We start from the raw sequence: 12,346 nt of genomic DNA, 5'->3' as shown, positions 1-12,346 counted from the left end.
CTTGAGTAGCATTCTTTGTGATGTTATATCCATTTCTATGGCAATAAACAGGCTTTCAGAATTTTTGTACGTGATATAAATAAAGCCAGAGGATCAATATTTTTTTAACTAACACTGGAAAAAAAGGCTGAATATTTTCTAAACTTTATGCCCTAGATAATAAAGTAAGGGCTGTGTATACTGCCCACATAATCTGGGTGGCCAAAAATGTTAACTTCCCAAACATATTTAGTTGCCAAAAGGGTATCCCAATTGCACATCATATTTTGTTACAGTAAGGAAGATTTAGAAACTATAATCATTGTTTCCTCCTCCCAAATTCAGTTTCTGCTACTACTCCCTGTCACCACCATCTCAGCATTTAAATACATAAAACCACAGTGAGCCCAAATGCTCAGGGTCTATGTATGACGACAGAATTCATCTTTGTTTATGCTGCTGATTCTATGAAACTCATTTCCTCCTTTAACCTTTTACCACTTCTTTCTGCGAACTAATTTACACCCACAACCCAGATACACATGATCTTCAGATTTGGGGTTTTTCTTGGAGGGGGCATAGATCTGAAAGTCAGAAACTTATTTCATTCCTAGATACTATTCTTAGCACCAGAACAATGCCCTAACCAAATAAAAAAATATTCATTATCCCAAATTCAGTCCCATTTAGAATCTCCACTAGCCAGGCAGACTATTTAGCAATATTTTTAAAATATTCCTAAGACATAGAATTGAAAAGGCTGGGGTTATCTTTAAGAAATTTAGGGAAATCTGTGAAATGATTCTTTTTAAAAAATATATTTTACCCCAATGTGAATTAAATATGGAAAACTAAAGATACATTTTGGGAAGTTAACAAAACTTTGATCTTCAAAATTGTTACATTCTAAGCAGGTAATTTATTACTTTCATCAAAAGCTTTTGTATTTTCTCTCTTGATGAACAGCAAAGAATATTAAGTCTATAGTAAGCTATAAGGAAATAATAAGCAAAATTTAAGCAAAATAATAAGCAAAATTTATTTAGCTAACATATTAAATAAATTTTGCTTATTCAGGTAAGGAACATTAAAAGAGCATTCTACATATCGCAGTCAGTTAAGTCAAAGAAATGTATATATTCCACAAAATAAAGTCTGGGTACTGTCATAATTACTCATATTACACTTCACAACCTGTAAATTTCTAAAACACATGCTATCATTTCATCTGCATACAAAGTATATCAAAAACCGTTGCACAAATATAAGCAACCTGCATAATGTAATAAAGATGAACTTTTATCCTTTTTTGATCATTTCTAAAGCTTTAAAATTGTATCAGGACATACTCTGGAGTCTGGTTTCACCAACGGTTTGATTTATCACCCCACATGTGTGCGGCATCAAGTTGAGTGCTTTGTAAATCACAAATTTACAAAAGATACAACCCCTTCCATTTAGAAGTTTATAATTTTGCTGCAGAGATGAATGAAACAATATGAAAAATAAAGGCAGTGTGAGTGGCATTCGTCAACCACTGTAAGAGAGTAGATGGGAGCACATGTTCCCTTCTGTCCGAGTGGTCATACAAATCACAGGATGGATGGCCTTTGGTAAAAGAAAACTAGTAGGGATCACAGGACATCTGAGCTGAAGATAGCAAAAATAATGTGGCAGAATAAGAAATGTGCAATTAACACGTTTAAGGAAGGGGCAAACCAAACAGATGATCCTGAGATATGCAGGAACCAAGCAGAAATAGGACCTGTCTTATCTTGGGAGCAAAGGTCTTTGTTCAGGGTCATAATAATTTTCTTCAGAAAGTTTTACTTTGCTGTGTAGAATGTATTGAGTAATAAAACTAAAAGGCAAAAGACCAAATAGAAAGTTACTGCAGTAACTATCTAACAACCAGAAAGTAACAAAGCCTGAATTTGGAAAATGGCAGTGGAAAGACAAACCAAAACTCATAATTCTTCCTGTTCCAATGAAAATGATTATTGACATAGTCATAATTACTGCTGACTGCAATCAAATGTTAAATACATAAAGGTATAATATAAAACTGAGAACTTGCCTATAGACTTTTAGGAAAGACTTTGATCACATTTATCATCTCACACTTATCCTAAAATGTAATAAACATTATAATGTCCCCTTTGAATGTTTTCTAGGGTACCATATACCATAACTGAATATGTCTTTAATTCAATTTTTGTACTATTTTAAAAACATTTATTGTAGTTGACCTAAAAATAAAACTTCAAGAACTACAATTAGATACCACCTGTATAAAATGAAAGCCAATCTATACTTCTCTATACAAAATTACTTTCCAAAACCTTTTGAGCTATGCCTGATCTATACTAAGATACCAAAATATAATGTGTCTCCTATATTTTACAGAAACAGAAATCTTTTATAAATGAACTTCTCAAACTGATTACCAACATAATTTTATTATCCAAATGAAAAAAAAACACATATTTATATCTATAAGAAAAATTACCTGACTATAATAATAAACCCTATTTTTTGAAAAGTTCATTATTTACATATTACCTTTCAAAAGGATGGGTATGTCAGTTTGATGAAAAAAACTATTTTTAAATTATTCAAATTATCCAAATGTATGATGATGCTTATAACTTACAATTTCTGTTTTCATTTCCTTTAAATATTCCCTGCCCCAGAAAACCTATAAAGGCAAATTTTCAGAAATAAAAAAAAATGTGTATCTTCGCCACGCATTCAATAAATAATTAGTCTATGAACAGGTATGTCCTCCTTCCAGATGCTCAGCCTTCCACTAGCTTCTTCAGATTTATTAGTAATGAACACAACAGAAATTCTTGCCTTCAGGGAGTTTCAATTTTAGAAAGATTAAACAATAAACTATAATTTAAAAAGAAACACAAATTTCATTGTATTTTTAAAGCTGTTAAGTGCTGTGGAGAAAGGGAACAGCATAAAGGTGAGAGGAAAAAGAGGAGGTTTCCGTTTTGAATCATGTGGTCACCAGGGTGGGCTCCACTAAGAAGATGCCTTTTCAGCTAATGAAAGGACTTTAGTTTTACATCAAGTGAGGTGAAGGCTTTTAAGCAGAGGAATAATTTTCTTTTCTTACTACTCAATAAGAATTGAGTGTCAAAAAGAGTATCAATTTCATTTAAGAGTGTGGCGGTAGTATTATCAAAAATGTGTTGGGGGTAAGCTATACAACAACCACTGTATCCCAGATCTGGGACCCAAGGCAAGCGCTGAAGTGTGAAGAGGCCATCTATCCCTCAAAGGGCTGTTCCCTCCACAGTACGCCTCCATATTGACTGTCTTCACACGCCAAGAGTCCCTCATCCACATTCCCAATGCTGAATACCAAGAAGCTTTAAACCCAATTTGGTGGCAAAATCAAACCCACATTCATGTGAGGCGGTTTATAGCCTTGATTTATCCCATTTGGCGAAAATAAACATGAAGAAACATTAACCCTCAAAATTTAGGTAACTTTTAAATATCCTAAGCAATGAGAAGTCGTAGGCACATCTATATGTACACACACAAACTATCTGCAAACTCCCCTATTTTATTGACTATAGTGGAGTTGTATCATATAGCAATCTATCACATTCAGTTAAAACAGCCATGCTTTTAAAAAAAGAAAAACACACTTCCCCCAAAAGTAAAATTCTACCTAGTATAACTTGGAGTAAGATGGAAAATATGAATCTACTGCTACAGATTTGGATTTTATAGTTTAAAGATACGTATCTGTCATTCGACATGTCCCCTAAACACTGGCTAATTATTTCTCTGATGTTCAAGCAAAGAAAATGCTACTTATTCCAACACAGAAGGAAAAATAGGCTGTTTGAAACTTACTTAAAGAGAGTACTTCAGCATTTGACATGGCCCCTTTCTCTGGGATTTTTAAGGGTGATTTTAACTAGTCATGAACCTGACTGAAGCACTGTCTTTTAAAAACCCAAAATGTAACTCTATAGCTGTGCTGTCTAATATAGCAACCACTAGACACATGTGGCTCCTGTGCGCTTGAAAGATGACTAGTCAGAATTCAGAGAGCCGTGAGTCAAAGCACACACCAGGTTTCAAAAACTCAGTATAGATTTACATTCTTTTTGCATGCAAAATATCTCATAATTTTTTATTGATTATTCACTGAAAGGATAACATTTTGCAGATACTGAGTTAAATCAAACATATTATTAATTTCACCAGTTACTTTTAACCACAGCTACTAGAAACTTTAACATTTAAAATGTAAAGTTACATAACGTAGCTCACATTATACTTCTAGTGAACAGCACTGCTCTATAGGAAAGACCTAGAAAAAGATTAATTTCTCAAATACTTATCTGCTAGAATGAGTAGTATCAATTTTTATCACCAGAACAATAAAAACACAAAAGTCACAAGAAACACTTGTCAGGAATGCTGAAATAAGGGTTTTGTAACTCAAAAGTATCTATTACTTTAAATATTCAGAGAGGTGTCCAAATATTCAATAATTTAAAAAAGCCTTCAATATGTGTTATGTCTGATTTGCTTCAAAATCCGCTTTCAGTATTTCAATCATACGATCACAAGTACAGAGGAGGGTTTTGTGTCCTAGTTTCCTTCACTAGGGTTAGAACGAACCCAGGTTTTGTGAGCCAAACACATATTATAATGGAATCAGAAAATAGGTAGCTTATTTTTTAACAGATGGGAAAATTTAAATAACTCCTAAGAAACAACTTTGGAGTTTACACTAGGTCAAAGAAAAATAAGTCTCTCTAATTATAAAACCTACCATTAACAAAAGACACACTGATTGACATTTCCTAAATATTCTTAAAAGCATTCTAAGTACCTATTACTCTAAACACATGCACGCCCCACCACTCAGCAGCAGTTCCATTCCCGTGCTTACACTGTACTCGTGAGAAATGAATGTTTATTTCTACCAAAAGATCCAAAAAAGTTCACAGCAGCCTTATTTGTAGCCACAAACTCGAAAGAAAATTAAACGTCCATTTACAGTGGAATGGATAAATGGTGGTATAATCATAGAATAGAACACAGACAATTTAGGGGGAAAAACAAGTAACGTGCACAACGTGGATGACTCTTACAGACATAATGTTGATTAAAAAAACACAGACACGCAAGAGTTCATATGACATGCTTCCAACTTTATACAGTTTAAAACAGGCCAAACTAATCTATTGCAGAAGATGCCAAAGACTAGTTTCTGCTGCGTACAGGCAGGATTGATTAGAAAATACACAAATATAATAAGCCTTCTGGAGTAGGGTGCTAGTTACTCAGACTATACTTATATAAAAAACAATCAAGTTAACAAATAAGGGTGTCTGTTTGATTACGTGAAGTTACACTTCAGTAGGTTTTGTATAAAAAGAAGAAACTTTTTCTTAAAAGGACCTTATGCATTACGATTCCTTTTCAAAATAATTACTTAAAAGTAATTCTTACCTTGAATATACATGAGAATTTGTCGATTTAATCCTTCAGCTAAACTTTTAATTTCTTTGCAGTTTCTTTTTAATAACTATCAACTCTATTGAAACATACATTTAATTCCGAGATATGACATTTCATGAATTGATAATTCATATTATCATTAAAATTATAACTTCCATCTTTAGAGCTAAGTGTGAATGTTTATACGAAATATTTATAATAGTTCATTCTCATCTTTAATTTGAAAAGATAACTCTAAATTCCATAAAATCCAGTTTCTGATTATATAATTTATTTTACTGGATAAAGTGTATATTAAATTTAACTTATTTTGGGGGTTCATTTACAAGTCCTTTCACAGACCTAATTTGCTTGTTTAAATTTCTTACTTGCTTTTGCCTTTCCCTCATAACTGACAAGAAGAGGAAGAATATGCTGGTTTGCCAATAAATAATAATCTTAAACACAGAGTTTCCATTTTAAAAGTTCAATGCAGCGTGCTGGGGAGACTTACTAAAAGACTATGTTCAACTAATCCTAGAAATTCACACTGCTTGATGGTGATTAAGAAAATCTGTAAAAACTGACTTTTGTGTTGTTTCATATGAATAAAAATCATGAATATTAAGCTAATAAAGTTAAATCTGTATTACAGTAAAGTTAAATCTGTATTACAGTAAAAGAAGGTGGCCAATTCACTACAATCTTAACAAATACATTATTTTATTAAATGTATTTATGCATCCTTCCTTCATCTGTTTCTATTCCAAGCAAGACAGCTGGCAAAAGTTTTCGAGAAGGAAAACACAAGATACAGAGGAGGTATGAGGTTGAACATTAAGAAGGATGCCTTGGATATAGATCAAGAAGACTATGTTCACCACTGACATTAGTCAAATTGGCTGGCATATCCATATGTGGTCTATGAAGTATGCTATGGTCTGAATGTTGTATCTCCCCAAAATTCATAAATTGAAACCATATTTGCAATGTGAGGGTGATTTGGACGTGGGGACTTTGGGGAGTGATTAGATCATGAGGAGAATGCCCTTATGAACAGGATTAGTTCATAAAAGAGGTCCCAAGAATCCTCTGGCCACCTCCACCCATGTGAGGTTACAGCAAGAAGTCAGCCGTCTATGAGGAACAGGCCCTTACTAGACATTAAATCTCCTGGCACCTTGGTCTTGGACTTCTCAGCCTCCAGAACTGTGAGAAATAAACTTCTGTGGTTTATAAGCCTCTCATCTATGGTATTTGTTACAGCAGCTCAAATGGACTAAGATAAGACAAAGCACAAAGTGAGTAAATTTCTCAAAAGATGATTTTAACATAACCTTCCTTCCTAGTAATACATCGCATGTCCTGACACTCTGGGTTTACAAGTAGATAAATTATTATGCTGTTCCAATCTATCCACAAATGATCATGCAAAGAGGGAACTTAGCAAATGGATGTTCAGAGGCAAAACCAGGTGGCCTGGCTGAGTCTGTCCATGGACCCTGATGATAGACTGATCCAAATGCAGATGGCAGCTGATCCCTACACTAGAAGGTAGAGCTGTTGCAGGCAGGAAGAATTTTAAGACTGCCTGAATGTTTCAGGTATACTTCACACTGTCTTAGGTAAAAAGGAACTTTCTGTATCTCATTTTCAAATCAAGACATTCTTTAAAATAGTTCTATACTAGTAAGGTAAAATGTAAATACCTCGTGTTTAAAATAGGTAAAACTGGTTTACTCTAAACCAGACGTTTTATTCGATTACACAACATTTTGATTTACCAAAATTGAAATATAACCTTCTTTGTGACAAATGGCAAAGTAGTTTATCAATATCTAAAAATTAAAGAAAAATAACAAAATGTGACACAACAGTCTTACTTTTCTACAATTGGAAAGGCTTGATGACATTTTAAAAAGTGGGGCAATGAGACAAAAGACAATACCTTCTGGCCGTGTTTCTCCCAAATGTTAAAATAATGAGTCCTGAGAACAGAGTTCTGAAATAGCTCACAATCCAAACACTTCCTGAAAATTAAGAGAAATAAGTGTTACTTCAAGTGCACCTTATCTCAAAGAGTTGTTTTACAATGGAATTTTAATTACTAACTAAATCATCTCAAAAAACAACAAAAAGATGTATTACAAGGTAAAAAAAGTATTCATATTCTTCATGATACATGCTTTCTTTGGACACAGTTGTAGACCACATGTAACAGAACAACATTCATTACAGAATTATTTGCCAAAATACACTACCCCTTTTTTTTTTGAGGTGGAGTCTCCCTCTGTCACCCAGGCTGGAGTGCAATGGCGTGATCTCAGCTCACTGCAACCTCCCTCCGCCTTCCAGGTCCAAGCAATTCTCCCACCTCAGTCTCCCAAGTAGCTGGGATTACAGGTACCCAGCACCACGCCCAGCTAATTTTTGTATTTTTAGTAGAGATGAGTTTCTGCCATGTTGGCCAGGACGGTCTCAAACTCCTGACCTCAGGTGATCTGCCTGCCTCAGCCTCTCAAAGTGCTGGGATTACAGGCGTGAGCCATCACACCCGGCCAACTATCCATCTGTGTTTATTTTACTGTAAAGACTGTCCCTATTGTCGATGATGTAAAAAGTTCATGTCAAAGATAAAGAGGAATTTCAGTCAAGGCTTCTGGGAGAAAAAGTATTAGAATTATTTAACAGTCACTGCACAGTTTGAAACACCTCATTTCTTTTCTGTACCACTAGGAACAGAAAATGTTAAGCTCAGAATTAGAACCATACCAGATACAGAATGACACTGACGTGGAAAAGTTCATACTACCAGGAACAAAAGAGTGGATCAAAGTTTATGGCCAGCAAGGGATGGAGCAAACAATTTAACATTTAAGAAATTGTATTTTGGTCAACAGGCCAATGGACAGTGCCTGAGTACCATGCTGGTTGGTACAGGATGTCAGACAGCGACACCAGAGTCCCAACTCATCTGGGTAGATAGGACACCTACCACCCAGCCAGGCTGATTGTCTGAGCCGGGGGGATTAGGAGAGCATTGAAATAGATACTGGAGGAGTCTTAGTGATGAAGAACTGACAGTGAATGAGTGGATGAGAGAGAGTGTGCATGTGTGTGTAGTAGTAATTAAAGGCATATTTTTTCATTGCAGTTGGTCCATCTAAAACTACCTTCTTCTCTTTTATGATATTATTTTTACTTAAGCTTGGCATGTTAATTGATTAAGGCTCTATGATTAATTGATGTCATTTATCAGACATTTACGGAGTAACAGCTGTATACCTTGCACCATGCGGGGTATTGAGGGTTCACAGACACAGGCAGAATAACAATAAGCAAGATACAGCCTAAGTGACCTACAGGTATAGTGGTGAAGAGCCTGCTTGGTTAGGATGTCGGGGAAGTATTACTCTAAGAAGTTTGTTACCTTTATGTGGTTTTAAGGAGATTGAAGGGCCCCCAGTAAAATGAAATGAAATGAAAAACAGCTATTTTGGGAGGTTAGAATTCAGGTTTACAGATTTATTTTTATTCAAAGCTATAATCCTTGAGAACTGATCACAGGTTATAGGCTAGTAATTGAGAGTTCTAGAAGTGTAAGTCAGATCTAAGTGGCGTGCCTGATAGAAATGGAATGCTGCTATGGTGGTATCAGGGAGTTTGCATGGTACCTCCCTTATCACCAGTAGCTTCACTGTCCATTGGCCTGTTAGCATTTTACCCACAGTAGAACATCTTTCAAGATGGGAGTCAATCCTCTCAAACCCTGCCACTACTTTATCAATTAAGTTTACATGATATTCTATATCCTTTGTTGTTATTTCAACAATGTTCACACAGTATCTTCAATCAGGAGTAGAACCCACCAAAGTTATCCATAAGGGGTGGAAGCAGCTTCTTTCAAACTCCTATTAATGTTAATATTTTGACCTCCTCCCATTAATCACAAATATTCTCAACGGCATCTAGAATGGTGAATCCTTTTCAGAAAGTTTACAACTGCCTTCGCCCAGATCCATCAGAGGAATCACTACTTATGGCAACTATAGCTTCACAAGATGTATTTCTTCAATGGTAAGACTTGAAAGTTGAAATTACTCCTTGACCCACAGGCTACAGAACAGATGCTGTATTAACAGCCATGAAAATGAACATTGACTTCCTTGTGCATCTCCATCAGAGCTCTTGAGTGACCAGGTACACGGTCAATAAGCAGTAATATGTTGCTAGGAATCTTTTTTTTTTTTTTCCTGAGCAGTTGGTCTCAATAGGGGGCCTAAAATATTCAGCAAACCATGCTGTAAACAGATGTTCTGTCATTCATGCTTTTTCTTCCATTTATATAGCATAGATAGAGGAGATTTAGTATAATTCTTAAGGGGCTTAGGATTTTTGGAATGGCCAAACATTGGTTTCCACTTCAAGTCACCAGCTGTATAATCCACTAACAAGAAAGTCAGTTTGTCCTTTGAGGTTTTGAGGCCAGGCATTGGTTTCTCCTCTCTAGCTATTAAAGTCCTAGGTGGCATATTCATCCAACGGAAGGCTGTTTCATTTACACTGAAAATCTGCTGTTTAATGTAGACATCTTCATCAGTGATCTTACCTAGATCTTCTGGAAGCTTGCTGTAGCTTCTACATCAGCATTAGCTACTTCATCTTGCACTTTAATGTTATCCAGGCAGCTTCTATCCTTAAACTTCATGAACAAACCTCTGCTAGCTTCCAACTTTTCTTCTGCTGTTTCTTCATTTCCCCTCAGCCTTTGTGGAATTAAAGAGAGCGAGGACCCTGCTCTGGATTAGGTTTTGGCTTAAGGGAATGTTACGGCTGCTGTGATTTTCTATGCAGACTACTAAAATATTCTCCATATTAGCAATAAGGCTGTCTATTAGTCTGTTCTCACACTGTATGAAAAAATGCTCCAGACAGGGTAATTTATAAAGGAAACAGGTTTAATTGACTCACAGTTCCGCATTGTTGGGGAAGTCTCAGGAAACTTACAATCATGGCACAAGGTGAGAGGAAAGCAAGGCACCTTCTTCACAAGGCAGCAGGAAGGAGAAACGCCAGGCAAAGGGGGAAAAGCCTCTTATAAAACCATCAGATCTCGGGCGGGCACGGTGGCTCACACCTGTAATCCCAGCACTTTGGTAGGCCAAGGCGGGCAAATCACAAGGTCAGGAGATCGAGACCATCCTGGCTAATACGGTGAAACCCCGTCTCTACTAAAAATCAAAAAATTAGCCAGGCATGGTGGCGGGCTCCTGTAGTCCCAGCTACTCAGGAGGCTGAGGCGGGAGAATGGCGTGAACCCGGGAGGCGGAGCTTGCAGTGAGCCCAGATCGCACCACTGTACTCCAGTCTGGGCAACAGAGCAAGAGGCTCCGTCTCAAAAATAAATAAATAAATAAATAAATAAATAAATAAATAAATAAAACCATCAGATCTCGTGAGAACTCACTATCACGAGAACAGCATGGGGGTAACTGCCCCTATGATTCAATTACCTCCACTGGGTCCCTCCCAGGACACATGGTGAGTATATGAACTACAATTCAAGGTGAGATTTGGGTGGGGACACAGCCAAGCTACATCAGGCTGCTTTGTGTTCTTATCATTCATGTGTTCACGGGAGTAGCACTTTTAATTTCCTTTAAGAACTTTTCCTTTTACATTCACAACTTGGTCAACTGGCACAAGAGGCCTAGCTTTCAGACAAGTTTGGCTTTTGACATGCCTTACTCACTAAGCTTAATCTTTTCTAGCTCTTGATTTAAAGTAGGAGACCTATAACTTCCCCTTGCACTTAAATACTTAGAAGCCATTATAGGGTTATTAAATGGCCTAATTTCAATACTGTTGGGTCTCAAGGAACAGGGAATCCCAAGGAAAGGGAGATGAGATGGGGGAACAGCCAGTCTGTAAAGCAGTCAGACCACACTTAACAATTAAGTTCACCAACTGATATGGGCACAGTTTTTGGTACCCCAAAACAATCACAATAGTAACATCAAAGATCACTGATTACAGATTACCATGACTTATATAATAATATGAAAACGTTTTAAATATTGTGAGAATTATCAAAATGTGACCACAAAGACACAAAGTGAAAACATGCTGTTGAGAAAATGGTACTTGCTCAACGCAGGGCTGCCACAAACCTTCAATTTGTAAAAAACAAAATTATCTTCAAAGAGCAACAAAGTGAAGCACAATGAAAGGAAGTATGCCTACACACCAGCAACACCAAAGCTATACTACATCATTAACAGGGTATGTCACCTATGTGTATAAGTCAAAGATACCTGGAATCGTAACTACGGGCAGCATGTTCCAAAATCTTAGTTGACAGAAGGCATCTCCTCAAGATAGAGTTTATAACTATCAGACAACAACAAACAGAACCTGAAGAGACCTCCAGGTGATTAAGAAAAAAAAAAAAAAGCATTATCATTTCCTATTAGGACATTACTTTTTCAGGAGCTAAATAAAAACATTACCAAATCATTTTATGTAATAAAATTTAACTTTATTTTGACCTTTCTCATAAAGCAAATAAACCTCTCTATCCAATAAGGTTTCATCTGAACTATGTAAGATGATAGGCAATACCTTAATTGCATTCATTTACATGACTTTGAAACTATTCTGGGCTGAAGTCACTGACTGCAAGGTCACAGAATACAAAAAAGTAGAATGCATGTAATTTACCAAGGAGAAATGATCCACTTAGACAGTGTGGCAGCACCTTTTCCATCCTTCATTAGGGGATACTAAATACTTAATGCAATCAACAGGTGCAGACATCTCCATTTAAAATATATCACACAAATACATACACACACGTATTCATTTTACAAATATGTAAATAAAATTA

The 12,346-nt window shown here is 36.1% G+C and overlaps 1 protein-coding gene across 3 annotated transcripts in view; it reads right to left on the bottom strand.

The window, feature by feature from the left end:
- The window catches only part of NRIP1 (nuclear receptor interacting protein 1), a 104,299-nt gene that overhangs the window by 74,977 nt on the left and 16,976 nt on the right, over positions 1-12,346 (bottom strand). For all 3 annotated transcript variants that reach the window (XM_025380320.1, XM_025380319.1, XM_025380318.1), the window contains exon 2: positions 7,409-7,490. The gene's annotated coding sequence lies outside the window, so the exon portion shown is untranslated. The remainder of the gene's footprint in view (positions 1-7,408; positions 7,491-12,346) is intronic.

This window comes from Theropithecus gelada, chromosome 3 (genome assembly GCF_003255815.1).
Source record: "Theropithecus gelada isolate Dixy chromosome 3, Tgel_1.0, whole genome shotgun sequence".
NCBI classification, from domain to species: Eukaryota; Metazoa; Chordata; class Mammalia; order Primates; family Cercopithecidae; genus Theropithecus; species Theropithecus gelada.
Note: the sequence above shows the minus strand (reverse complement) of the source record. Positions and strands in the feature narration are given on the sequence as shown.